Source organism: Plecotus auritus, assembly GCF_963455305.1.
Source record: "Plecotus auritus genome assembly, chromosome: 2".
Lineage (NCBI taxonomy): Eukaryota > Metazoa > Chordata > Mammalia > Chiroptera > Vespertilionidae > Plecotus > Plecotus auritus.
Genome location: NC_137771.1, coordinates 175,621,056 through 175,645,148, shown reverse-complemented (window position 1 = coordinate 175,645,148; position 24,093 = coordinate 175,621,056). Strand labels below are relative to the sequence as shown.

Below are 24,093 nucleotides of genomic sequence, written 5' to 3'. Positions count from 1 at the left end.
CTCTTTTTATAAGTGTTATTTCTCTGAAACTTAGCTTCCTTTTAAAGGTAAAATTCTTTAACTCTTACCCAATTTTACCAAAATTGAAATATTAAAAATAATTCTCTAAAAACCACCAATTATTATTCTCTTTAAACATATTATACCTCATAGGAAATTACTAAGAACTCACCTTTTACATAAACTTTTAGTAAAATCTAATGAGACAATTCCAAGTTTACATTTAAAACATATACATATTATAAATGTATATTTAAATTTTAAAAACGTACCTAGAGATTCCTTAACATTTCTATGACTCTATAAAAACAAAAATCTATATAAACACATTTTAAAACATACTGATTTATCAAGATGAAAATACATTTTAAATACTATCCTACCATATATCTAATTAGGACATCTGAAGTATTAATATCAAACTTCTAAAATCCATTTAACTTACAGAAATATAACTTTGGTGGTTTGCTGGAATGCATTTTTAATCAAGTTACTTTCTAGATCATAGGAAACAAAGAAATTTTTCTTACCAATTGCACTATAATCATTCCTTCCAATTGCTGATGTTAGCAGAGCTTTCAAAAGCTGGCTCTTAATAAAAATAAAATAAAACTAAGCATAAAAATCTGTTCAAATGAGAATTTTCTGTCAAATATTTGTTTTGGCTCTTTTTTAACTACTTCTAAAATAAGACATTAAAATTTAGGATTTTTTAATTCATTAAGTTTAAATGGGTTTTCAGAAGATATACCCTCTGCCATCTGACTACCACTGGTAGAGCTCCTATTACTTGAAGTCCCAACTCCACAGTGCATGCCTGAGCCTTGATGTTATCTAATAGCAAAGAGCTTATAGGCTATTGTGCTTTAACCAAACCCTTCCTTGCATTTACAATGAACTTGATTTTTTTGTGGGTGAAAACAGCAGCACCGAAAAAAAGTGAAGCTATCAGAAATAAATATCACTAAATCTAATACTAATTTTTCAAGTTTACTTATTATTCCCATTATATAGTTACTAGGAACCATTTAAATAGTTTAACCATTTAAGTACATCTTTAACCTAAGATAAGAGTTAGTCATATTTCATTTCCTAAAACAAGATGAGTTGGTCTCAATAGGCATAGAAATCCCCAAACCTCTAAGTCATCTTTACTTCAAAACCTGAATTCCTTATTAACTGTACCAAGAGCATTATAATAATATGTATGTGGAGGGTTTTCTTTAGGGATATTCAATGTATTTTCCAAGAATTCCAAAATAAATAATTTCACAAGGTGACGAGAACAATCTATAACTCAGGTAAAACTTCAAGCAAAGCAGTTTTGAATAATGTATTTTTAATTTAATTTACTTCAGTTAATATTTGCCAACTTCAGCAAGACTGAAGTAAAATAAAAATGTATTCATTCAAAAATCACAAAGCTAAATAAGTTAGTATAAAAGAAATTCTCAAATGACATTTTTTTAGAGTTTTTAACATATACCTTCAGAGTTTTAAAAATTGAAACTGAACTAAGACTTTTGGGCCACTATGTATTGTTGAAAGAGAATGAATCCTCCCACTTTGTTTTGTAGTTCTACATTTTTTCCCCTGAGCATTAAACATACCTACCCATGTTAAATAAAAATTTGATAAATCCATCTTTTACAGACCACTCAGCAAAATACATTTTTAAAGATCCTGAATAAACAGCACAGCTAGCATTCTCAATATTTCATTGTCAAAAAAAGAGGTTCTGCCTTCACAATTGGAATAAAAGTACCCTAATACATATACAATCCCTACTCTGCTCATTAAACCACTCCAATTTTAGTATCTATACAAATGTATGTATAAAAGTGGGGGGGGGGAGACCCAATCTCCCTATTACAGTTACTAAATTATGATAACTCTTTATGAGGACAAGACTTACTACTTCAGCCAAAACCGGTTTGGCTCAGTGGATAGAGCGTCAGCCTGCGGACTGAAAGGTCCCAGGTTCGATTCCGGTCAAGGGCATGTAACTTGGTTGGGGGCACATCCCCAGTAGGAGGTGTGCAAGAGGCAACTGATCAATGTTTCTCTCTCATCGATGTTTCTGACTATCTATCCCTCTTCCTTCCTCTCTGTAAAAAATCAATAAAATATATTTAAAAAAAAAAAAACAAAAAAAAACAAAAAAAAGAAGACTTACTACTTCAAGTCAGCTCCTAACAATAAGAATGACATAATATAATTTAATGAATACATGGAAATTTTACAGGGATACCAGCTAAATTTTAACAAAGCTCCACTCAATACCCATTTTATCACTTCCCATCTTGGACTTTCTCTTATAATACATGCTTTTGTTTCTGTGTTTAGACTTAAGGAAGACCATTGTATCCAACATACACCAAAGCAAGACTGTATTTACATTTGTAAGGTGTAGTCTTTGTATACTTACACTTTTTTGTATGTTACAAAACAATGTGATAGTTATAACAAAATAAGTTCTAATTAGGAAAGATAATGCAATCATCTGTCACAGAAATCAATACTAAGAACATTAAGAGTTATAAACTTGGCTACCAGTGGGAACAATGTATTTGGATAGAAGTGAGGGAGAAGCTTTAGTGCTTTTTGAGTACTTTAACCATGTACATGTAATGATTTTTTATTGATTTCAGAGAGGAAGGAAGAGGGAGAGGGAGAAAGAGAAACATCAATGATGAGAGAGAATCATATATCAGCTGCCTCCTGCACGCCCCCCACTGGGGATCAAGCCCACAACCTGGGCATGTACCCTGACCGGGAATCAAACCATGACCTCCTGGTTCACAGGTCAACCAATGAGCCATGCCTAGCAGGGATGTAATAATATTTTTAAATAATTAACTTCTAATTCTACAATGCATGGTCAACCTTGGGTCTGGACTTGTAGAATCTCCAAAGCACTTCATGGTGCTCTACCAGACTATTCTCCAGATTCTCTGGATCTCACTCTTAATTAAGTTACTTTAGCCCAGGCAAGTGTGTTTAAATATTTTTTTTATTTTTCAATTATAGTTGATATACAATATTACATTAGTTTCAGGTGTACAATATAGTGATTAGACATTTATATAACTTACACAGTGACCACTCTGGGCAAGTAGTCATTTTGAAGATTCCTTTAACAAGTATATTTCTAGTAAGCTACAGCTAGCTGTTTATATTTCTTTTTATATTCCTAATACATTTTGGCTCCACTGAGAAGTACTAGCCAGTGACACAGCATAAGTACAGTAGCAGCAAATCCAAAATTATTTTATCAAATTAATTAATCTATAAGCATTAAGTGAACATATATGCCATATTCATTACCATATTAGGAACAGGAGATATACAACTTTACCCCAAAATACATAATACAAAACAAAAACAAACGTAAAAAGTAGAGAACTCTAGAATCAGCTTTAACTTGTCTTTAAATGACAATTTGCAAGTTCCTTCAAATGTCTTGGTTTCCAACTTCTTCATTAAAAAGAGGCAGTTGTAATAATTCATATGATGCAATCCAACCATGAAAGTTTTTACCTAGGCAAGTATTGCTTTGTATATAACCTGCTGTTACACTCTCCCACCAGTAGGTGACATTCCAACACTGGTAAGGAGAGAGGCAGACAGTTTTCTCCAGTCTTCACAGAGCAACTGCTGATCAAGTGTTGTTAAGGATAAGTTATAGAAGGTTTTTTTAGTACCACTGGAGGTACTAATACGGAAAAGTATGAATTTTCTATATAATAGAGCCTGTTTCATGTGTCTGCAATGAACACAAAACAAATGACAATGGGGAGGGGAAGGAAAACAGGTACATTATTATTCCCTTTATACTATAGATTACTCCCAAATTCACAATTGTCTGACACTAGAATTTAGGGATCTTGCAATATTGTGGAGCAAGGAAGAACAGTAACAATTAAAAAGCTCATAAACCTATAAGAAAACAAGATGAAGTTTAAAATTACATGGTAAAACATTACCTCCCCTTAGCTGGCAAAAAAAAGCACCCTTAAATGTTGCTGTCAGGAGTGCACCTTTTTGTAAAACCAAGTGATATTAATTAAAATTTAAGATCCCCATAAACTTTGATCCAACAAACCTAATTAGAAATTCATGTCACTTGTACCTATACATACATGCTACCATTAACCATTTCTTCAAATTCCTCTGCATTATTAGACTTATAAGTAAAAGTTTTGTGCTTTTTTTTTTCCTTTGGGGGCAAGAGTAAAATAACCTAGTTGAAACAAACAAGGGTATTTTCAAACAAGCACAAAAGAATTTGTGTGGCATGGGCATCTAATAGAATAGGAACTCTCAAATCAAGAGTTCTAATAATAGCTTGAATAAACAAACCAAATTCATAAGTGAGCATAACTCCCCTAACTAAAAATTACACTTTTAAATTCAGGTGTAAAATGAGGTGTTGTTTTGTTGTTGTTGTTGTTAATATATAAGGCAATGTTTATCCCATTCTAATGCAAATTAGTGACACTTCTAAACTATAATGCTATTAATCCAAATCCCTAGTAACTATACATTTCTATTAGCAATTTAAAAGACAGTATTTGAAATTTAAACATTCATTATTCTAAGATTCATACTTTTCACTTGGCTTTCAAATGTATTTTTGGAAAACAGACCCTTGAAAGATGCTGCTATCTACATTTCATTCCTTAATTTGTTGGTAAAACTTTCTGATATAAAGTCCCTCCATGCTTGACTTTCTAGCAAATATGAAAAATGCTAATTTTGATTAAGTGAACATTTTTTCCCCTGTTTTGAAAAGGCAATACTGATTGGAAATAATAAGTAGATAATGCCTGTAGAAATATTTTGTAAACTAAACGTCCTTGTATAAATGTCAGTTATTATTATTATGGTTGGCACATTACCCAAATATATTGATTTGTTAAAAAATCCTTATTACAGAATGACCACAGAAAATGAGAAAGTTCAGATTTCTATAATGGTTGTACCATAAGACCATTATCCTCTTCAACAGCAATTTAAAGTACTATATTTTTAAAACATTTGTTAAAGGCAGATGCTAAGGCCTTTCTTTGTACTTTCTTCCTATGCTGAGTCAACATGAGTGGGTTTCAAACTGGGAAAAAGGAGTAAAGTTGAAAAAGGCTAATTAACATAATTGCATTTTATTTTTGTCATTATTGTTAATCTTCACTCAAGGACATTTTCCCATTGATTTTTAGATAGTGGAAAGGAGGGGGAAAGACAGAGAAACATCGATGTGAGAGAGACACATTTAATTGGTTGCCTTCCGCATGCGCCCTGTGCCCTGACTGGTCAGGAATTGAGCCTGCAACCAAGGTGCATGTCCTTGACCAGAATTGAACCTGGTGGTATCCTGCAGTCCATGGGCTGACGCTCTATCCAAGAGCCAAACTGGCTAGGGAACATCTTAGTGCCTATCATTTATAATTGTAAATTTATAGGATTGTACTTTTTGTGCAGAATAGTTTGCTAGTGATTTTGTGCTTTTTTGTGTTTGGGTCTTCATAAGGTCTGAAAAAATGCAATGTGAAGCATACTGTAATATAAATCATGAATAAAATTGATTTTTCTTTCTTGCAAACATAATAATCCTGAAGTAAACCATGCTGAGTAATGAAAAAAAACTATTTTGGGGTTTGCTATTAAGAAAAAAACTGAACATCTCTGGGATCTATGTGTAACTCCTAAACATACTAAAGACTTAGAAGTATAATGCTCCTGAAAGTTTTCTTCTGTTCTCTTTTTTTCCTTCTCTCCTCTTTCCTTTACCCTACCCCCACCCCTCCTCTCATCCTGGCCCTTCTCCACTTTGCTGCTCTATTTTTTTTACATATCTGAGTAAGAATGCACTTTATTCAACTGAAATAGACAATACTATGAACAGTTGAGACCAACTTTGAGCATGTGCATGCAGTGACCACTGCATCAGGATGGTCACCCGCCAATAGCAAAAACAGTTTCATCTAAGCTGCATCCTGCTTTTAGCTACTTCATAAGAAAGTAGTGACTAGGCTCCCAGGATAACCCATGAATGACCTTTATACTCTCACAATAAAGCTGAATTACACGCTACATTAAGCTAGCCTGGGTTGTGCAGCAGGTAGTCAGGTAGGAAGCTTCTACTTCCTCTGCCCGCTTCTTAATTTTTAATATTCCCCAAGCCTCCACTTCCTCTGCCCACTTCTTAACTATTAATTTTCTCCAGGCTTCTCTCTTTGTAACATCACCAGGGCCCAAAGATGGCACTATTAACCTACCTATGCCTCTTCTCCCTAACCAGAGAATACATGGCATAAATCACCATGGAACTGCCAAGGCAGCAGGAGGAGAGAGAGAAGGAGAGAAGGGAGAGTTTATCTCACCCACTAAACCAGGAGGGAAAGAAGAGGGAGTTTTCATCTCACTGTTTAAACAGAGAAGCCAGAGTCTTAGGGCTTGTCAAGATAAAGTTGTTAAATGCTTCTCATAAATTCTGGGAGAGCCATAAATAAAGTAAAAGGGAGACCTTGAGATCTAGTCTGTACCTAGATATTCAACCTATCTTGGAATTTTAAACCTATAGACGACAAAAGAGTATAAAAAGCCAAACCTCTACCAGGCAGCACTCCTCAGACTAGCTAGGAAGCCCATCTGTACTTCTTAAGCCAAAAATCTATACTAATAAAAGGGTAATATGATAATTAGGGCGGATGTCCATCTGGACAAAGCCACAGCAGCTGCGAGGCCTGAGGCTCAGGCAGCCGTGGGCTTAGGCAGCCGTGAGTGGGGTGATGAAGGCAGTGCCTCCCCCTGATCAGCCCAGCTGCCTCCCGCAAAGGGAGGCCAGACAGTGGCTCCGTGAAGAGCAGGCCTACACCATCAGTAGGACATTACCTGAGGGCTCCTGGACTGTGAGAGTGGGCAGGCTGGGCTGAGGGACCCCCCCCTCCCCAGTGCACGAATTTTCGTGCACCGGGCCCCTAGTATTTTGATAAAATTTGTTTGCCTTGCTTCTTCAATACATTTATTTGCTTTATTTCTTTAATAAATTTGCTTTACTACACCACCACCATCTTGGATCACTCATTTGAATTCTTTCTCAGGAGACTAATAAGAACCGAAGGGGGGACAGCCCTCTCTCTTCAACTCAGGGGGTTGTCAGATAACACCTTTTCTAGTGTTTCTGGTGCCTATAACATTTAGAGATTTACCTTAGGTATTAGCCATTTGTTCTCAAGATAAGGCTCTGCTGCAAACTGGCTGCAAGCTGCCTAAACTGTTTGGCTTTATTTAATTTCCTTGTCTGTTTCCCTATTCCTCCTGCCCTGGAATTTTCCTAGCTTCTCACTATTCTGTAACATAAGTAACAAAATAAAATACAGTATGGAGCAGATGTGGGGAGTGGAAATAGCTCCACTTACAGGATGACCCGTAAGAGTCTGGAAGTCTTCCTGACTTAGTTCCCTGAAGTGTTCCACTTTTTAGCTTCATCCACTCCTGCACAGTAGCAGCAGTCAGAGGCAGAAACAGAGATGGAACTGGTGCTACAGCGATCTTACAGATCACCTGTTCTTCTTGGATTGAAAAGTTATGTTTAATTTTTTTAAAAAGTTACGTTATAGTCAATTTTTCATTACTATAGACAAAGTTTCACCAACATGTTCACCAATGAACTTAAAACAGTGCCTTTATCCTCACTAAGTAGTATCTTGAAATCTAACTCCAGATTATTGCTTGATTTAGGAAAAGGGAAATTAATTGAGAAAACCAAAATGTTGACCAAGTATCCTAATATTACAAAATAAGTCTGTAAATAATCAATTAGCATTCTAGCAAAAATCACCACTTGTGATTTCATAGAAAGTCATTTGTTAGAATGTCACTGTCTTCATAAGCCAAGTACTGTGCTAAATGCTGGCGATTACACAGATTAAATTTCTAACCTCAAGGAGCCAATTCTAAAACACAAGTCAGGCAAGTGAGCAAACATACTAGTATATCACACAAAATGGATGAGTGCTGCAATAAAGTAGGTATCATGGGAGGAGGAGAGAGGACAGAAAAGACTGGAGAACGTGAAGGTGTGAAGCACATCAAGCAAAAAAGCAGCCAAAAGAGGGGAAATAACAGAGGGATGTAATCCAAGCAAAGGAATTATCATATGCAGAAGTACTGAGTGAGAAATTCTAGAAAATGTCAGGAATACAAGTTACTTAAACGGTCTAGAACACAGGGTGGCCTCTGGGGAAAGCCCAGAAATGGAGCTAAAAAAAAGATTATGCTAAGAGAAATAAAGTCAGAGAAAGACAAATACCATATGATCTCACTTATATGTGGAATCTAATGAACAAAATAAACTGACAAACAAAATAGAAACAGAGGCATGGATACATGGAACAGACTGACAGCTGTCAGAGAAGAGGGGGCTTGGGGGATTGGATGAAAGAAGATGAAGGGATTAACCAAAAATATATATACGTAACACATAGACTCAGACAGTGTGATGACAGCCAGAGGGAAAGGGGGTGAGGGTAGGTGGAGATGGGCAAAGGGTCCACGGGGGGTAAATGGGAATGGAAAGAGACTTTGATTGGAGTGGTGGACCCATAATGCAGTGTACAGATGATGTTTTACTGAGTTGTACACTTGAAACCCACATGCTTTTGTGAATCAATGTCACTCCAATAAATTCAATTAAAAAGTAAATAAATAAGAAATAAAATAGCCCGGCCAGCGTGGCTCAGTGGTTGGGCGTCAACCTATGAACCAGGAAGTCACAGTTTGATTACGGGTCAGGGCACATACCCGGATTGTGGGCTCGATCCCCAGTGGAGGGTGTGCAGGAGGCAGTCACTCAGAGATTCTCTCTCATCATTGATGTTTCTTTTTTTTTTTTTTTTTTTTTTAATATATTTTATTGATATTTCACAGAGAGGAAGGGAGAGGGATAGAGAGCTAGAAACATCGATGAGAGAGAAACATCGATCAGCTGCCTCCTGCACACCTCCCACTGGGGATGTGCCCGCAACCAAGGTACATGCCCTTTACCGGAATCGAACCCGGGACCTTTCAGTCCGCAGGCCGACGCTCTATCCACTGAGCCAAACCGGTTTTGGCTCATCATTGATGTTTCTATCTCTCCCTCTCCCTTATTCTCTGAAATCAATAAAGGCATATAAAAATAAAACAGCACCTATAACACACACAAAAATATGGGACAGGACCAGATTATGATGAGGGCCTTATTTGACATGATAAAGATATAGATTAACTTGTACTCAATGGAGATTCTAAACATTTTCCAACTGAAAGAGACCCAAGGGCAGGCCAAAGGGCCACATTCCAAAGAATATAATGTAAATGATGTCCTCTAGACTTGTGCAATGCAGCAGCACATTTTCTAGGATGGCAGAACTCACTCATCAATACATACCCAGAGTCTAGCCCAGTGCTTGGCACATACAGCAACTAAAAAAGTATTGAACAGTTAGATGGGCCAACACAATTCTAAGGGCATAACCTAGAGGCTCTAACCACACCTCCTTCCTTATGACTAATAGGATCACAACTCTTATGCATTACAATAATTATAACTGCCACAACTTTTAGTGGAACATCAGGGTCATTCACAATGGGCTGCACCAGAGACAAAAAAGCATTCAAGGAAAACATCACATTAAGACACTTTTGAACCTGACTAAATGAAGCAGGTTATTATATTCTTCTTCTTACCAAAAAATGAACAGAAAACAACCATGGGTTAGCTCAAAATTATTCATTAACTGACTATAAGGCAGTGATAATTATAAAAAGCCTATTTCAATATCAAAAGGATCCATGAAATAAAATTTTATTTTAACTAAGAATATGGTAGGTTATTCTAGTCTTTCAAATAATTAAGTACTCCAGACACCAGCAGGCTACTTATCTGTAGTACTTTACATTTTACTTAGCAAATTAAATTATATTATTATAATTGGCATGTAAATAAGAATCCCATCTCTTCTGCTTGAGAAAATACAAGGAAGCCCTGACTGGTTTGGCTGAGTGGATAGAGTGTCGGCCTGCGGGCTCAAGGGTCCCAGGTTCGATTCCAGTCAAGGGCATGTACCTTGGTTGTGGGCACATCTGCAGTAGGAGGTGTGCAGGAGGCAGCTGATCAATGTTTCTCTCTCATTGATGTTTCTAACTATCTCTCTCCCTTCCTCTCTGTAAAAAATCAATAAAATATATTTTTAAAAAAAGAAAATACAAGGAAGAAGAATTTTTAAAGAGAAACTTCAGGAAATTATGGACAAAAGTTAATCTACCTAATAAAAGAGTAACATGCTAATTGACCATACCTTCGCGACACCCACCAGCCAATCAGGAGTGAGTATGCAAATTAACCCAACAAAGATGGCGGTTAATTTGCATATGTGGGCGCTGAGCGGCCAGGGGTGGGGCGGGACACTTGCATTGTCACCATGGCAACGACACAGGCATCCCGCACCACCCCAGCCGCTCCGAGCCTCTGGGCAGTGTGGGAAGGTGGAAAGGCAGCTCCGAACTGGAGCAGAAAGGCGGGTCTGGCCAGAGCGAATGCAGTGCCAGCAGCCAGGAAAAGGAAGGCCCATTCTTGCATGAATCTTCATGCATCGGGCCTCTGGTTATAAATAACCTTTAAAAACTGATGCCTTGCCGAAACCGGTTTGGCTCGGTGGATGGAGTGTCGGCTTGTGGACTGAAGGTCCCAGGTTCGATTCCGGTCAGTGGCATGTGCCTTGGTTGCGGGCACATCCCCGGTGGGAGGTGTGCAGGAGGCAGCTGATCGATGTTTCTCTCTCATCGATGTTTCTGACTCTCTATCCCTCTTCCTTCCTCTCTGTAAAAAAATCAATAAAATATATTAAAAAAAAAAAAAAAAAAAACTGATGCCTTAAGAAGCTCAAGCATAATCTAGAGATGAATAAAAATCTTGGATCTATGAAGAACCAGTAACCCATGTTTTAAAGAAATCAACACAGCCCTGGCAAGTGTTGCTAAGTGGTTAGAGCATCAGCATGCACATCAAAGGGTTGTGGATTCAATTCCTGGTCAAGGGCAAGAATGTGGGTCTGGCTCCTGTGGGAGGCAATCAAGCAATGTGTCTCTCTCCCTCCCTCTTTCCCTTCCTTCCACTCTCTCTAAAAAGCAATGGGAAAAATATCTTCTGGTGGGAGGGAGGGAAAGAGGAAGGGAGGGAGGGAGGGCGGGGGAAGGGAAGGAGGAAGGCAAATTAACCCAAAGACCACAGAAGTAAATATTTCAATTCTTCTTTTTAAAGATTAATTTCACTAATCAGTATTAATGAAAATGAGGTACATATAGTCCTACTGAATACATACAATTAAAAATGCTTTTTAATTTTATAATGTGGTCAGGGAGAGACAATGGGTAACAGTAACTCATAGAAGGGGGAGGGGAATGTAACACACACACCCAGAAACACAAAAACACAAATGTACACCAGAGATACATGAGATTAACATTTTGAATTTTTCAGGATGTTGTTAAAACAATGCAAAATCATGGTATTTTTGCTATGAAAAGCCTGAATAAAACACCATGTCATTATTGCCTGCTGCTCCACTAAAAAAGCGATCCTTGCCCTGGCCAGTTTGGCTCAGTGGTTGGAGTGTCAGCCCGTGGACTGAAGGGTCTCAGGTTCAATTGGATGGGGCACGTACCTCAGCTGCAGGCTCGATCCCCAGCCCCCGGCCGGGATGCCTATGGGAGGCAACAAATCCATGTGTCTGCCTCCCTCACATCAATGTTTCTCTCTGTCTCTCCCCCTCCCTTCCACTCTCTCTGAAAATCAATGGAAAAAAATATCCTCAGGTAAGGATTAACAACAAAACAAACCAAAAAGATCAATCCTCACACATACTCCTCTCTCTTTCACACACACACAACTTGTTTTGAATATGTTAAATATCTACTCCATATATATATAAAAGGCTAAGTGATCATTATGACCAGATGACTGGCCAGTAGCTATGACGAGCACTGACCACCAGGGGGCAGCTCAACACAGGAGCTGCCCCCTGGTGGTAAGTGCACTCCCACAGCCAACCTCCTACAACCGGCCAACCTCCTGCAGTCCCTCCCCCAGCCCAGCCAACCTCCCGTGGTCTCTCCCCCAGGTCAGCCGGCCCCAATCGGATGGGACACCACCTATGCACGAATTCGTGCACTGGGCCTCTAGTCTATACTAATAAAAGGGTAATATGCTAATTAGACCGGGCGTCTGACTTCCTTCCGGACAAAGCCATGGTGGTGGGGGTTAAGGCAGAAGCAGTTAGAAGCGATCAGGCTGACAGGGGAGGGCAGTTGGGGGCGAGATCAGGCTGGCAGGGGAGGACAGTTGGGGGCAAGATCAGGTCAGCAGGGGAGGGCAGTTGGGGGCGAGATCAGGCTGGCAGGGGAGGGCAGTTGGGGGCAAGATCAGGTCAGCAGGGGAGGGCAGTTGAGAGCGAGATCAGGCCGGCAAGGGAGGGCAGTTGGGGGTGAGATCAGGCCAGCAGGGGAGGGCAGTTGGGGGTGAGATCAGGCCGGTAGGGGAGGGCAGTTAGGGGTGATCAGGCAGGCAGAGGCAGTTAGGGGCAATCAGGCAGAGAGAGAGGTTAGGGGCAATCAGGCAGGCGGGCAGAGGGGTTAGGGGTAATCAGGCAGGCAGGCAAAGGCAGTTAGGGGTTATCAGGCAGGTGAGCGGTTAGGAGCCAGCAGTCCCAGATTGCGAGAGGGATGTCCGTCTACCTGTGTGGGATCAGGCCTAAACCAGCAGTCCGACATCCCCCAAGAGGTCCCCAATTGGAGAGGGTGCAAGCTGGGCTGAGGGAAACCCGCCCCTCCGCACGAATTCCGTGCACCGGGCTACTAGTATATATATAAAAGCCTAATGTGCTAAGTGTCTGACCAATAGGTCGACCATTCAGTCGACCGCTCAACCAATAGCTATGACACGCACTGACCACCAGGGGCCAGATGCTCCAATCGGTAGGTTAGCTTGCTGCTGGGGTCCAGCTGATCAGGACTACGCAAGACAGGCTGGACATGCCCTGGAGTGCTCCCATGGTCCCTCCCCAGCCGGCTGGCCCCCATCGGCCCGGATCAGGACTGGGCAAGACAGCCCCAATTGACCCTGATCGCTGGCCAGGCCAAGGGACCCCACCCGTGCACAAATTCATGCACCGGGCCTCTAGTGACTAATAAAACAAATACTAAATTACCATTTACTGAGCCTCTTATCCTCAATACTCTGGTAGGTTTTATTACTTCCATTCAGCAAATGAAAAAATTTAAAAAAAAAAAAAAAAGGTAATGACTTGACCCATACTGCAGAGCCAGTAAGTGATGAGGCTGGAATACAAATGGCTTGTAGATGGCTCTGAAACCTACATTTTAACCAATATACCATGCACTTTCCCAGTGCATCTTTAGCCACCATGTCTTTTAAAAAGACTGTGTTTTCACAATTGCTTTTTATTTTTGGTTCTCTGATTGAGTGATATTTTCAACTCTTGTCTTCTAATTCACTGATTCAATTCTCAACTTCCCCTAATCTGCTGTGTATTCCTTCCAATGTGTTCTTTATTTGTGTTATGTCATTCTTTATCTCAGATTGTTCTTTTTTCATACTTACTTTCTTTTTTCATGCTGTTGAGCATTTTTACCATCATTACTTTGAACTCTGATTCAGATAAATTTCTTATCTCTGCTTCATTTATCTCTTCTTCTGGAGCAGTGGTCCGCAAACTGTGGCTCGCGAGCCACAGTTTGCCGCTCTGTTGACTAATGAGTTTGCCAACCTCTGTTCTAGAGAATGCTCTAGTTCTTTCATTTGGGGGTTGTTTCTTTGTTTCCTCATTATGATTTCTGTTTGGGTTTGTGACTACGTATTAGGTAGATCCTCTACACCTCTCAATCTCTAGTGCAGAGCAGTGTTATCAGGTGTACCAGTTAATAATGCGGATTTTTTTCAATAAATGGAGTTACACATATGTTGATATACTAGTATATGCGATTTGATATGTATGCTATTTTGTTGTATTGACAACAAGCTTCAAAACTTCGTATGTCAAATTTTCTGAAGGTGTTAACATCATAGATATTTTTACACTTAAAAATATCGAATTTCACCGAAACCGGTTTGGCTCAGTGGTAGAGCGTCAGCCTGCGGACTGAAAGGCCCCAGGTTCGATTCCGGTCAAGGGCATGTACCTTGGTTGCAGGCATGTCCCCAGTAGGGGGTGTGCAGGAGGCAGCTGATCGATGTTTCTCTCTCATCGATGTTTCTAACTCTCTATCCCTCTCCCTTCCTCTCTGTAAAAAAATCAATAAAATATTTATAAAAAAATAATAATAATAAAAATAAATAAATAAAAATATCGAATTTCATGCCCCAAAAAAGGGCATTTATGGGAAGTTTTAATTCATTACTTTATTTTGAAGAAAAGTGCTGCTGAAAGTTAACGTATACTTCGGGAAGCTTATGGTGAACATGCTCCATCTCAAAATACTTGTGAACGCTGGTTTAAACGCTTTAAATTGATGATTTCGATGTGAAAGACAAAGAATGTCCAGGTCAACCAAAAAAGTTTAGACAAAGATGTGTGTCAAACTCAAAAACAACCTGCAGAAAGATTAAACGTTGCTCAGCAAACAATTTCCGATCGTTTACAAGCAATGGGAAAGATTTTAAAGGAAGGAAAATGGGTGCCACATCAACTGAACGAAAGACAAATGGAAAACCGAAAAGTCATCAATAAAATGTGGCTTCAACGGCACGAAAGAAAGTCTTTTGGGCATCGAATTGTGACTGGTGATGAAAAGTGGATATATTCTGAGAATCCCAAATGCACAAAATCATGGGTTGATCCAGGTCAACTATCAACATAGACTGCAAGGCCAAATCACTTTGGAAAGAAGACAATGCTCTGCTTTTGGCGGGATCAGGACAGTGTGGTGTGTATTATGAGCTTCTAAAACAAGGTGAAACCATTAATACTGATTGCTACTGACAAGAAATAATCAATTTGAGCCACGCTTTGATAGTAAAACGACCAGAATGGGCCAGAAGACATAGCAAAGTAATTTTGCTTCATGATAACACACCATCACACACTTCAAAACCAGTTAAAGACATGCTAAAAGATCTTGCTTAGGAAGTATTAACCCACCCACCGTATTCACCAGACCTTGCTCCTTTCAGATTACCACTTGTTCTGATCGATGGCACACAAGCTTTCTGAGCAGCACTTCAAAACGTATGTAGAAGTAGAAAATTGGGTCTAAATGGTTTGCCTCAAAACAAGAAAAGTTCTATTGGGACGGTATCCACAAATTACCTGAAAGATAGGGGAAATGTGTAGCTAGCAATGGACATCACTTTGAATAAAGCACTTTTGATGTTTCTCTTGAAATTATCGTGTTTTCTTTGATTACAAGATCCGAATTATTAACCGGTACACCTGGTAAAGGCTGTTTCTGACTAATTAGATCAGACAAAGACTCAAAGCCTCCAGAAACCACCTCTGCCTACAGACTGATAGGATTCTGACCTGAATTGCCCCCCAGGCAATCGTCCTAGGGTGTGATGAGTTTTTTTTCAACAGGGTGGGCAAGTTGCTTCTGCCTAGAGGCTGTTATTTTTAATCTCTTAAGTGGCCTCAGGAAAAGGTGTTTTCCAATAGGGTGTGTCAACTGTCTTCTCCCGGGGCAAGGCAAACGTCTATGTGGGAAAGATGTCCTCCACTGCATGAGGGAATGACTCAGCCCAGGACTTGGGATGTCTGCCTTCTGAGCTCTATCCCCCAAGTCCCCTGTCCTGGCTTCTGCTCTCACAGCTCCAATCCTTTTCACCCTCCCTCTGCCAGAGCACAAGGTGGGTGGCTCCACAGGGAGTTTAGTGCATTGGCCTTTTAAGAGGGTGTCTGAATTTTCAGCTGTTACTCCCTGGCAGATAGCACCCCACTGCTTTTCACAGACAGATGTTATATGGGTACCCTCCTCAGTTGTGGTGTGTCAGCTGGGGAGCCCAGCTTGGAGGTTAGATCCCAGAGTTCCCAGTGGCAACCCCTCAAAGCTGAGTTATATCTCTGAGACTTCAGTTGCTGTCTGTGGGTGCCCGGCCAGCCCCTCCTACCAGTCTCTATGCGGTCTCCACTTTTGGTCTTCGGGTATCAGGGTTCTCTCCTGCAAGTTTTCCGTTGATTATTCAGGAAGTTTTTCTGTATTTTAGTTGTAATTCCAGTTTGTTCCCGGGAGCACATCTGTGCAGAATCCACTTACTCTGCCGCCATTTTTAATCTCTCTAAGACTGTTTTCTTACTGTGCTATCCCAAGAATGATTAGGTTCAGACACTTTAAATTCCATGGAAAACATTAACAACTTATGTAGGTCTTTCAAAATAATGAAGATTTTGTTAGCAGTAAGGAAGACAATTTTTTTAAATTGATTTTGGAGAGGAAGGGAGAGGGAGACAGAAATAGAAGCATCAATGACGAGAGAGAATTATCAACTGGCTGCCTCCTGCACACTCCCTACTGGGGATTGAGCTGGCAATCCAGGCATGTGCCTGACCTAGAATTGAACCATAACCTCCTCCTGGTTCATGGGTTTATGTTCAACCACTAAACCACACCAGGCAGGAAGACAACTCTTAAAAACACTAAAAGTAGCTGAGTATCAACCCAGAATTATACAAAGTACCAATAGTTCCCCAATATTCCCAATTTTATTACTTAGCTTTTTAATTATGCTAGGTTCTTTATGTGATATAACCCTGGGGGGATAGCTGATTTTCATAAATATCTAGTTTCTTTTTCCATTATTCACAGTGTGGAGTCACATTATATATGCATTTAATTATACCCATTCAACTATCTGTGCTGCAGGAAAGAAAAAAAAACAAAGCAAGGGAGCCCTAGCCGGTTTGGCTCAGTGGATAGAGTGTTGGGCCTGCGAACTGAAAGGTCCCAGGTTTGATTCAGATCAAGGGCACATGCCCAGGTTGTGGGCTCAATCCCCAGTGGGGGACTTGCAGGAGGTAGCCGATCCATGATTCTTCTCTCATCATGGATGTTTCTATCTCTCTCTCCCTCCCTCTTCCTTCCTCTCTGAAACCAATAAAAATATATTAAAAAAAAAAAAAAAAAAGCAAGAGAGAAAAATACTTTAAATAATGGTGGCAGGATGCCTGCCCTACATCCTTGCACCAGAATAAGCATGCAATGTAGAGTAAATGTGCTGTTTCTCAACCCATCTAAAGACATATTCACCTGTCAAATGGTATCTCACATAGCCGATTATGATCCAACTCACCAAAAAGGTAGCCTGTTCTAAAAGCTGGAGGAAAAACTGGCTGTGATAATTGAAAAACAATATATCAGTTAACCATTTTTCAAACTGGTGCCTTCCTAAAGAATTATTTCAATGGTCATTTTGACAAGATTTTTAATATAAGTGAGAATTTAGGCCCAAAGCCCCCACAGAAAAGGTGATATCACTTTACTCAGTTCTTTAGATCAGAAAAAATTAGAAACCAAATCACTTATTTATATCAAACTAAACTAATAACTAATGTATTTTTCAACCTATTTCACAAATATAAGAAAATTAAAACAGGAATATATATGTGGGAGTTATTCCATGACTTGTTTTTAAATAACTAAAAATGTAATATAAGTCCATCGAGTAATCAAAAGCAACCCTTAAAAGTTGGTTCTCAGTAGAAATAAATAAAACACACACACACTGAGTTTTGAGATATGCCATTACTAGTGTACAAAATAAAGGCAAGGGTGAAAAGAACACCCAACTAAGAGGAAGCTTCTAACCCCAGATACTTTAGTAGCATCACTCACCTCTCCAGATATCAGTTACCTTTTCTGTAAAAAGGGAATAGTCTATGACCTATCTATGAAAATTCAGCATTATTATTTTCCAACCCCATACCTCTTTAATTCAATGTCCAACTCACAAATTACTTTGTGAAAAACTAAATAAAATAGGAGTCAATTAATGTAACTTGCTATCATTAAGGTAGAACTGTCTTTCATATAACACAACCGTTATAATTATTTTTACTTAAAATTTCTGAGAAAGATTCTACAGACATCAGCAAGTTCCATATTATGTAATCAGGAAATTCTACTTTACACCGTTAACTCACTTTACCCAGAAATTTAATTTCTTACCTAACTAGTATCTGAGTGTCAATAGATCACTTAAAAGCAAGATCCACAGGGAATAAGTGAGAGTCAACAAAAGAGAGAAATTTTAAGGGATTATAACTCAATCTATCCCATCTCACAGATATAAACAGACTTCAAACATAGGGTGCTTCTTACATTCTTAGTTCATACTAGTATTAGTGACCTTTGGTGATAGGAAGAGGCAAAAGATACAGTTTCACCCGCACCTTGAAAGGAACATGCCTCACAGGAGTTGTTTCCATAGGTCTACTATGGCCTCTTTCCTTGGGGAGACAGCTTGTGATACATAAGTCCTTTTTTTAATTTGGCAGTCTTAAAGTTTGCTATTTGAGTTAATGTTTTACCATCTCAGACCTAGGAAAGGCCCCAATATGAGCCTTTGGGTCAAAGATGTTACTAGATCTGGTGCTGGGATAGTTCTCTCTGGAGAACTTCACCAATCCCTATCCTCAACTTTCCTCATTCTCAGACATCTGATTATTTGAACAGCTCTCCCTTTCTTTCATTCCATTTTTTCCCCTTCTTACTGACTACCATAAAGTAATTTTTAACTCACTATTATAACAAGGATCATTTTGTCCAATTACCATTTTTCTTGACACTTCACATTACATCGATTTTTAATCTTACTAATACAAATGTTTCTAACTCATAACTTTTATAATTACTTATTACCGTTAACTTCAGGACATTCTACCTTATAAATACCACCAGTTTTTCTCCAGGTTAAATATGCCCAGAATCTTTTACTTTTTTACCTAAATCTCAAAAAATGCGCCCCAATTCTGATCCTCCTTTATTTCTTTACTCTCAAAATATGAAGATCAACAAAACTCAAGTAAGACTCTAATAATTATTTCCTTGCCTCTTGTATGTTTCCTTCACAAGCCAGGTTAGTTCATTAGAACATGGTTTTTTGATGACTACAGATTTACTTTCTCAGTAGGCCAGTTAGTTTCATTTCAAACAGACAAACTATGTTCTAAAACCAAAAACTAAATCCTATCAGCCATCTTTTTTTGTCCATTGCTTTTCAGGGAAGAGTGGAGGGAGGGAGGGGGGAGAGAGGGGGAGAGAGAGGGAGTAAGAGAAAGAGAGGGGGGAGAGAATAAGAGAGAGAGAGACAGAGACACACACACACACACACACACACACACACACACACACACACACACACACACACGTTGCCTCCTGCACAAGCCCTGACCAAGGGGCAGGGAAGTGAACACACAACCCAGGTATGTACCTTTGACCAGGGTGGGAATCAAACCCAAGACCCTTCAGTGTGGTCCAGGGGGGATGCTCTAATCACTAAACCACACTAGTCAGGGCCCATCAGCTGTCTCTTATCTGGATTTAACCAGAGGAGCTAACTGGCACTCAGAATATGTTCGAATCCCTCGAACAAACATTCTAATGATGTATCACATAGACATCAGACAATGCATATCCTCCTTTTAGCTCACCACTGTATATCCTCTTTTAGCTTACCACTGTGAATTGTTTTAAAAATTTTATGAGTGTTGCCCTGACCGGTTTGGCTCAGTGGATAGAGCGTCGGCCTGCGGACTGAAGGGTCCCAGGTTCGATTCCGGTCAAGGGCATGTACCTTGGTTGCGGGCACATCCCCAGTAGGGGGTGTGCAGGAGGCAGCTGATCGATGTTTCTCTCTCATCGATGTTTCTAACTTTCTATCCCTCTCCCTTCCATTCTTTGAAAAACCAATAAAATATATTTTTTAAAAAAAATTTTATGAGTGTTGTCTTTAATAATTGGTAAGTTGCCAACTCCAATTTATGGTCCCTTCACAAAATCTCCCACTGAGTACTTATATAGTTAGTTTAGGTTACCAATTATACCCATGAACAGAATCCAGCTTTAGATAAACCAAGCAATCAAGATAATTTTGAAATTCTATTTGTCTTCCAAGATTTTAGAAATTACAATCACTTTGTCATTTCCAGCTTAAAGTTCTTATTTCCACCATCACCCAGACCACTGGGGAAAAAATACAGAATAAAGACAAACTTGCACAGGATGCCCCCATATCTGACCATAGCCCGTCTCCTAGGACGGCTATAAATCTTAGGAATAAAGTATATTCACATTTTAAGACCTTATATTCACAGTGGTTGCAAAATCACTATGGTATACAAGCACAGCTTGATTAAGTAAACGGAATGGAAGAGTGAAAGGAACTACTATATATTATGTGACAAGAGTGTTACTTTCTTCACATTATGTCCTCAGCTAATCCTCAAAACTCTCTGAGGTATTAAGTATTATTTGTTAGCTAAAAAAAAAAGGAATAAGAAAAACAGAGAAGTTAAGCAACTAAGAGTATAAGGGACTTTGAAGACAGCCAGAATCCTAGCTCTCTGTTACTGTAGGTGACCAGGGGTTTCTAGTACTAGGTTTACCAGGTTAACTGTATGTGACTCTGGGCAACCTAACATCTCTGAACATCATTTTCCTCTTCTGTAAAATGGGGTTTAAGTGAGACACTTCATGTCAAGTGTATAATTCAAAACATAGAATACAGTTAAGCTTACTCAATAACTGGTAGCACTGGTCAGTCAAACAACTAGCTAAGAAAGTCAGAAATAAAATTCAGGTCTTATTCCTAAGTCCATGCTTTCTCTACTACAAAATGCCATAGCTGCCAACACTTATTATCCACATAAGAATTCATTCTTGAAACATGACATAGATGGGAAACTGATGCTACCTATATGAGGTAACTATTAATGGCTAACTGAACCAACAGAAGTATTTTAGCTTTAATATCTAATAAGCCAGAACCAAGTAGAAAACTCATCAGAAGATACTGTTTAGACATTCAGGCTTTGCTCTAACTACTGTAAAATTATTTTGCTCTGTAGAAACTTATCAAACCAACTAGAGGCCCGATGCATGAAATTCGTGCAAGGGGCTAGGCCCCTGCTGCCTCGGCAGCTGCCTCGGCACCATGGCTTAGACCTTGGCAGCTGCCTGGGCACCATGGCTTAGTCCGGAAGGTCGTCTGGTCTAATTAGCATATTATGCTTTTATTATTATAGACTGCAAATTAAATTTTTAATTACCAGAGATATCCCAAATAAGTCTTCCTGGTTGTCTTGGACAAAGAAATCAGCCCTCCTACTACATTATTTGAACACTGCATCAAATTGAAAACTCTCAACTTTATTTTCAGAATAAACTACTACTTAATATTGTTATTTATTTATAACTGTACTACTTATAAATTGAGACAACCAAACAGTATCATCACTTTTCCTCCCAATCCCTGGACCCAAAACAAGCTTTGTTGTTGTAACAATGTTTAAAAAAAATATCACTTAACAATCTAATGGTGGGGGGTGGGATCTAATGGCAGATAATGCAAAACCAAGGACAGTAGCAAAAGTAAATTTCCATAACAATTATTAATAGGCTTACTATTTCAACCAACTGAGCCACACTGGCCAGGGCTCAATAGGCTTACTATTTCAACAACTTCCAGGAACAGATCTGCCTTTAAAAAGGGTTGCTAAACCAGAATGGGATGCCCCCATACATTTATTTTGGCAACTGTAGCCTATTCTGCCAAGCAACAAGCCTCTTGAGAAAAGAATGCCACTTATATTCCAGCGAAACACATGCCTTAGTAAAGAGTCTAACCAAAGGTAGAACATTTTTACTGTGTAATCACCCTTCAAAAGACAATCATATCAGAAAACCTTCACTTTAGCAACAAAGCTTTTAGAAAATAGTGTTCCTTTTGCAATAATATTTAACGTTTCTGCATTTTAAAATTCTAACTTCTGACTCATAGATCTAAAACAGTCATTACATACACAAATGTTCTACTCATTTAGTTCAGAATCATGTGTAGGAAACACTGGTTTCTGTTTCTAGGTTTACGACTCCATACCCATTCATTTTGCACTAATATAACCACTAAATATAGCTCTAAGACACTGATGATTAGAAGTAGTTAATTATGTGAGTAATTCATACCTCCTATGTCCAGACACCAAGAGTCAAAGATGTTTCTGTCAGATCTGTGGGAAGAGGAAACAATAAACACCTGTCACAAAAGCTTTACAAACTGGGAAGCCACTGTCAATTCCCAATCCGATTCATTGGCCAGCACCTCCCACCCCCAAAAAAGAGGCTGAGAACCTAATTTATGAACCTAATGGGGAGAAGGAAAAGTATTGGAGGAAAGGGCCCTGGTTTTTCTAGTCCTCACTTCTAGAATCAAAGCGAGAGGCCTTAGGCAAGTCAAAAGTCATTTTTTCCTCTCGGGGCCTCACTCACTTTATCTGGAAAATACAGTGATTAGCAAGGAGCTTCACTGCTCCGTGGCTAAGGGCGAACTCAAGATCCCTTTAGTCAGCATCCGCAGAAACCCATCGAGCGCCGTGCCAATGCCCCTACCTTCGACCGGACTTTCTAAAAGGGCTGGGGCACCATCCTACTCCCAAGCCCCAGCACACACTCGCCCTCCCCAAGCAGCGCGTCCACACCAGGCCTTCACACCCACAACGTGGATTCCTCCTCCGCACCTCACCTGTCCCAGACCGACATTACGCGGTCGCAGCGATCCCCTCCCGGTTCCACACACACCTTCCCCGAGATGTGATGTCCAATTTTGGCCCGAGGAGGTTGACCATAAGCTCACCGGGTACCCGCCACCCCCGACAATACCATTCGCCTCCTCCAACCTCCCCCCCATCACCGCCATCCACCCGCTCCAAGCCCCGCTTGCCCAGCCCTTCGGCGCCAACAGAAAGCCCCGGGCCACTCACCGGCCGCCGCAGCGCCGTCTCCTCGGCGGCCTCCCGGCTGGAGCAGCCCAGTGGCCACCGGGGGCCGGGGCCGCGGCCCGCCGCTGTCGCCGCCGCCGCACCGCCTCGCCTCAGCCCAGCCCCATCGCCCTCGGCCGGCGCCGGCGGCCGCGGGTCGCTCGGGCTCGAGGCGCCGCAGCCGCCGCCGCCACGCGCTGCGGCTCGGGGTGAGGGGAAGGAGGCGCCGCGGAGGGGGCCGAGCCGGGCTCAGGGACGTCCGCGCTGTCCTCCTCGGCGCCCGCGGCGCCGGCGGCGTGCAGCCGGGACTGAGCGAGAACAAGGGAGGGTGGCAGGGGGAGACGGGCAGGGGAGGGGGGCGGTCAGCTCTTGAAAACGGCCTCCCGCCGCCAGCGACGTAGCGATCCCCCCTCCCCTCAGCGGCGGCGCTCGGATCACGCTGCGGGGAAGCCGGCGGGCGGGCGGGGGAGAGCGCGCGGCGAGCTCGGGACTCCCGCGCCGGATGTGAGGTCACGTGGTTGCCTCAACCCAGCGCCGAGGGCGGAGGGGCGCAGAGGGGACGACGGGAGGGGCGGAGCCAACGGCGGTGGGAGGGGCGGTGTGGCAGGCCCCGCCCATCCCTCGCCTTTTTAGAGCCCCCCAAGCGGGCGAGGAAAAGAAAGCGTAGAGCTGGGTGTTGGGGGGTTACTAATAAAGGATGGATTGGGGGGGGCCGGCGTTAGGGGCGAGAGGAGGTGGAATTTGCCTCCTGGCCGTGCAAAGAGATCATAGTCCAACTCCTCGTTTTATGAACAGGGAAACTGAGGCCCAGTGAGGGGCCTAACTTGACTTCTCCGGAGCCAAGGTCACGGAGGAAGCATGTGCTACATTGATGGAGGGGAAACCAGATCCTGGCTCCCAACCCAGGTATCTTTTATTCCTTAACAGCACCCCATACCCTCCAGAAACAAACAAAAAACTATAATTCGCATGTGACAACCGGCTGGGCACGCCCTGCCTGCCTCGGGCGGAGAACTGGGAGGCGTACCAAGTGAAAGCTCCCACGCGCCCACTAAACCGTCTCCGG

The 24,093-nt window shown here is 41.0% G+C and overlaps 1 protein-coding gene across 5 annotated transcripts in view; it reads right to left on the bottom strand.

Moving 5' to 3' along the window:
- Positions 1-23,171, bottom strand: part of ATP13A3 (ATPase 13A3) — a 103,326-nt gene extending 80,155 nt beyond the window's left edge. For 3 of the 5 annotated variants that reach the window (XM_080652291.1, XM_080652293.1, XM_080652294.1), the window contains exons 1-2: positions 23,031-23,171; positions 22,237-22,280 (exon numbers count right to left, since the gene is read on the bottom strand). The gene's annotated coding sequence lies outside the window, so the exon portion shown is untranslated. Of the gene's footprint in view, positions 1-530; positions 592-22,236; positions 22,281-23,030 lie in introns of all 5 variants that reach the window. The other 2 variants (XM_080652292.1, XM_080652295.1) reach the window with 1 other exon arrangement.
- Between the last annotated feature and the right edge of the window lie 922 nt (positions 23,172-24,093).